Source organism: Ovis canadensis, chromosome 6 (assembly GCF_042477335.2).
Source record: "Ovis canadensis isolate MfBH-ARS-UI-01 breed Bighorn chromosome 6, ARS-UI_OviCan_v2, whole genome shotgun sequence".
Lineage (NCBI taxonomy): Eukaryota > Metazoa > Chordata > Mammalia > Artiodactyla > Bovidae > Ovis > Ovis canadensis.
The window spans coordinates 90,028,788-90,034,231 of NC_091250.1; the positions used below are offsets into that span (position 1 = coordinate 90,028,788).

A 5,444-nucleotide genomic window follows, 5' to 3' on the forward strand; every position below is an offset into this window, starting at 1 on the left:
TTGCCAAAGTGGAAGGAAGAGAATGGGCCATTTATGGTATAACACATTTGGCTCAATTCAGAGGAAGGCAGTCAGGCATGCAAGGCTGTCAACACTCTTCCTTCCTTCTGACTTATCTGGTATCCATTTGCAAGACTGGCCCAGAAGCAGAAATTTGGTAAGGAGTTGAAAGAAGGGAGGTTCTTGTGGTATTCAAAGCAAAGAGGAAAAGGAGATTACCTATGGTGTTATTGATATAGTATCTGTTTTACTCTCAGATTTAGTGATTGAATTCTCTAAAAGGATTTCAGATAAAAGCAGCTTTAGAGATGGCTTTTTAGAGATTGGAGACATATGTGGCAGATGGTCATGTGTAAGCTACAGTTGGGGTTGTATAATATTGTCCTTATCACAATAAGGAACTCTTTAAGGCTCCTGAAATACAACAGAGAACTTAAAAAAAGTATTAATTGTAGTAAAATATACATAACATAAAATTAGCCATATTAACCATTTTTAAGTATACAGTTGAGAGGTGTAAATTTACATTCAAGTGATTGTGAAATCTCCATAATTATTTTCATTCTGCAAAACTGCAACTTTAAACCCATTATACAACTCCTCATTCACTTCTCTTCTCAGTCTCCGGCAACCACCCTTCTATATTCTGTCCTTATGAATTTGACTACTTGTAGATATCTCATACAAGTGGAATCATACAATACTTGATTTTTTGTGACTGGCTTATTTCACTTAGCATAATGTCATCAAAGTTCCTCTATGATGTAATATATGTCAGAATTTCCTTCCTTTTTAAGGTCAAATAACATTCCATTGTGTGTATATACCACATTTTGTTTATCAATTAACCTATTGATGAACACTTGCATTGCTTTTATTTTTGATTATTGTGTATAATGCTGCTATAAGCAGGGCTGGTCAAATATCTCTTAGAGACTCTGCCTTAATTCTTTAAAGTATATATTTAGAAGTGAATTTTTTGGATCATATAGTAATTCTGCATTTAATTTTTTTAGGCACCTCCATAATTACTTTTATAGTAGCTGCACTGCATTTTGCATTCCTGCCAACTGTACAAAAGTTGCAGTTCCTACACATTCTTGCTAACATTTGTCATTTATTTATATTTTGCAATAGCCATTCCACTGAACATGAGCATAACAGGAATTTAAAATTTCTTTTCCTCTAGATTATAAACTCCTCAAGGCAAGTATCATAAGTGTCTTGTTTACTGCTATATCCCAAGTGCTTCACCGTGTCCAGAGCTCAGTACAGATTCAATAAACGTGTATGAAATGTAAATAGTTAAGGAACACAGCATAGTTGGGGCACATTGTGTGTTCTGCAACTCTGTGATACACCAGAGAGAAACATCTCAGGCAAGGTGACTTCCCAACATGCTCAAGAAGCAGATCAGAGGTGACCTCCCTCTCTGGAGAGATTTGAGGGCAACAAATATCAGCAAGGCAGCTGCTGAGGAGAAATACATGTAGGTAGAAATTTCTGTAGGAATACAGGTATTACATGAACACTTTTGAGATGCCCTGTGGGATTTTCTGGAATTTATTAGAGAATATGTTAGACTTAGGGAAGTAAAACTGGAGGAGAATAGAAATGCTGATTTTTTACAACTAGGGTAAGTCCACAGAATTCAGATATTACAATTTAAGTGACTACGATTGGATTTTAATTTGAAACAGCTATACTGAGCTTGCCAGTGCAGGAGATGTAAGAGACTCGGGTTCAGTCCCTGAGTGGAGAAGATGCCCTGGAGAAGGAAATGGCAACCTGCTCCAGTATTTTTGTCTGGAGAATCCCATGGATGGAGGAATCTGGCAGGCTACGGTCCACATGGGCTTCCCAGGTGACTCAGTGGTAAAGAACATGCCTGCCAGTGCAGGAGACACAGGATACATGGGTTTGATCTCTAGATGGGGAAGTTTCCCTGGAAGAGGAAATGGCAGCCCACTCAATATTCTTGCCTGAAAAATCCCTTGTAGGAGCTTGGAGGACTGCAGTCCATGGGGTTGCAAGAGTGACACAACTGAGTGACTAAACACACACAGGACACATACTGAACCCAAACTGAGCTAAATTTTCTCTACTATGTGTTAATATTTCTGAGTGACTGGCTCATTAAGTTTTTACATTACAAACAAACTGATAGTGATCCTGTTTCAGGCCTTACTAACAATGAAAATGAAAGTGAAAGTTAGTTGCTCAGTCAAGTCCAATCCTTTGGGATCCCTGGGACTGTAGCCTGCCAGGATCTTCTGTCCATGAAATTCTCCAGGCAAGAATACTGGAATGGGTTGCCACTTCCTTCTCAAGGGGATCATCCCTACCCAGGGATCGAACCTGGGTCTCCTGCATTGCAAGCAGATTCTTTACCAACTGAGCCACTAGGGAAGCCCATTACTAATGATACTTATTAGTAAAGAATTGATAATGGACAATACCAGTTCGTTTTAGTTCATAGGCATCAAAATGAACTTGGTCTAATGACTCCCATTGGATGATACTTCTTTCTGTAAAAAAAAAAGTTTCCTTAAAACATAGATGATTATGAATTCTAGGTGACAGTTGAGAGGTCATGGAACAAAGTACATTAGTCATAAGGGCTACTATGCTGTGGCCCTTGTATTAGTGTATGAAACAGCTTGAAGTTAGAGCTAATTGAATTAAAAACACAGGAACAATATGCTAATTTGCAGTAGAAATAGGATCAACAATAACAGATGATCCAGAGAAAGCTGAGAAAGACAATTAGATGTGTTTGGAGATTAAGATGTAAATGGAGAAGAGATGTCCCATGTTTTCAGAGAGAGTAGGAGAGTAGCTTGTCTCTAGAGCTGTCTCACTTTGTTTATAGGTTTTCTATTCCAGTTCGGTCTACTGGCATTATTATTTTGTAATATTTATTTTTTTATTTGCTGGTTCAAGTCTTCATTGTGTTACACAGGATCTTCCATTGAGGCTCAAGGGACTTTTTAGTTGTGGAGCACAGGCTCCAGAGTGCGTGGGCTTAGTAACTGGCACATGGGCTTAGTTTCTTTGCAGAAAGTGGGATCTTAGTTCCTTAACTAGGGATTGAACCCATGCCCCCTGCAATTGCAAGGCAGCTTCTTAACCACTGGACCACTAGGAAAGTCCCTACAGGCATTATTAAAATCATCCAACTTTTTCTTGCAGTTACTTGAGTTACCATCCTTCAAAATCAGTCTGAGCATTATGTCCTTTGGTTAAAGCTGATTCCAAACCTACTTTTATGTGCTGAGAGCAGTTTCATTCTCCACCATGCTTTCATTTGTAAATTGGTTAAATATAATAGAGGGTCAGACAGTAAAGTTTTGCACATCATGTTATTATTTACTCTCATAAGTCACCCATTTTTGCTATGGAAGCTTAGTACCAGAATTAAGTACAATCACCATTTATTGAATGCATTTTATTCAGTAGGTATGGAGCTAGGTATCTCAAATAAGTATAACATAGGTAATAATATCATATTTTATATAAGAAGAAGTTAAAGCCCAGAATGTTTAAGGATTGTTTCAGAGGTCACATTCAGGTCTTCTCGACTCCAAAGTCTTTAAAACATTAGAATGAGAGATGATGATACCAGCTTCTATGTTAAAAAGGCCAAATTTTCCCAAAGAAAAATGCTGTGTTCAGTCCTCAAACATCCGTAATACGTGAAGTGCTAATGACAGGCATGCATAGCACCACAACATATTTGGGAAAACTGATTAAAGTAGAACAAGACTTTAATAAGTTTCTAAGACAATATCCTCTGAAGGACCCCCATAAACCCTGTGGGCAAGTCCTTTATGTGTTTATGTGTTAGCTACTCAGTCATGTCCAACTCTTTGAGACCTCATAGACTATAGCCCACCAAGTTCCTCTGTCACTGAACTTCTCCAGGTAAGAATACTGGAGGGGGTAGCCATTCTCTTCTCCAGAATATTTTTCCAACACAGGGATCAAACCCTGGTCTCCTACATTGCAGGTAGACTCTTTATCATCTGAGCCACCAGGGAACCCTCAATTACTTTATCTGCCTCTATTAAAAGCCATCTCTTCTCAGGGTTATCCAATGAATAAAATAAGTCATGATTTCAGTTACTTTCCTTGATCTGATTACAGTTCCACAAAAATAAGGTATGTTGCACGAATATAAACCAGTACATTTCGCTGTAATATTTCCTAGAAAAGTTGTTTTCCTTTAAATATAATTGCAAGATTTCTGGCTCTCACCCTTATTCTCTTAACCCATCTCTATTTGTCATAAGAGTCTTTACTGAAATCATTTAGAAACTGCAACCAGGATGGTCTCTTGAAAAACATTAACTGAAATAAAATCATACCTTTGCTTAAAACTCTTTGATGGCTATTTATTTCACTCAAACTAACCTGGAAAAATTTCCAACATGTCCTAATAACTTCAGTGAAATCTTGGCTTGCTTTCCCTTCTATTTGCTTGTTCTTTTAAGTCTGTAAGTCTCAAGATTTCCCTGTGCCTGGAGCACTAGTTTCAATTATTTTTATTTAAACTCAGATTTCCTTGTGATTTTTTCACATTTTCCCAACTTTGGGGAAAAATTATCTCAGGTGGACAATACAATACCTTGTCTTTTTTCCCAAGTGAATTAGAAAGTACAAACATTTCATTTGTGTTAAGATATGTGCTCTCTGTGTTCTTGCCACTTCTCTCTCACCGGCACTTCCTAGGGTTCCTCCAGTGTTTCTTGGAATCAGTGGCTCTGACTTCTGAGTCACAGCTGCATTCCTGACCTTATATTCCACAAGGCAGTACTATACCCTAATCATGCTGGAAGCCCTACTAGGCTGTCTGCACTTTCCAGATTAATTGGTTTAACCAACATTCTCTATTCCCTTTGAAAAATATACTGATCTCTCATTGAAATCATGGTAGAGGGCCCAGTGCTGGTAGAACCCTGTCTAGGACCCTACCCACTCCTGGATCCTGCTCCTTGAGTTTATAGCATAACTAGAGTCAGGCATGGTTTCTTTCTTCTATGCCAGTTGATAGTCCCTAAATTGAATCATTGAACTGCTTATTACCTAAGCCAATGGAATAGGAGTGCAAAAATAAAAGTACTTTCTATTGTCATGAAATCTATTTTAAATACTTTGGAAAGACTCAAGAAGGAAATGTTTTAAAAAGTGCAGTGGAATTGGAAGTGGGCAGTTTCAGTTTCAGTTCAGTCACTCAGTCGTCTCTGACTTTTTGTGATCCCATTGACTGCAGTATGCCAGGCCTCCCTGTCCATCACCAACTCCTAGAGTTTACTCAAACTCATATTCATTGAATCAGTGATGCCATCCATCTCATCCTCTGTCATCCCCTTCTCCTACTGCCTTCAATCTTTCCCAGCATCAGGGTCTTTTCAAATGAGTCAGTTCCTCCTATCAAGTGGCCA

General features: G+C 38.3%; 1 non-coding gene across 1 annotated transcript; it reads right to left on the reverse strand.

Moving 5' to 3' along the window:
• Positions 1 to 2,337: 2,337 nt before the first annotated feature.
• Positions 2,338 to 2,409, reverse strand: TRNAC-GCA (transfer RNA cysteine (anticodon GCA)). The gene has a single exon. It is a non-coding gene; the product is annotated as a tRNA-Cys (tRNA).
• Between the last annotated feature and the right edge of the window lie 3,035 nt (positions 2,410 to 5,444).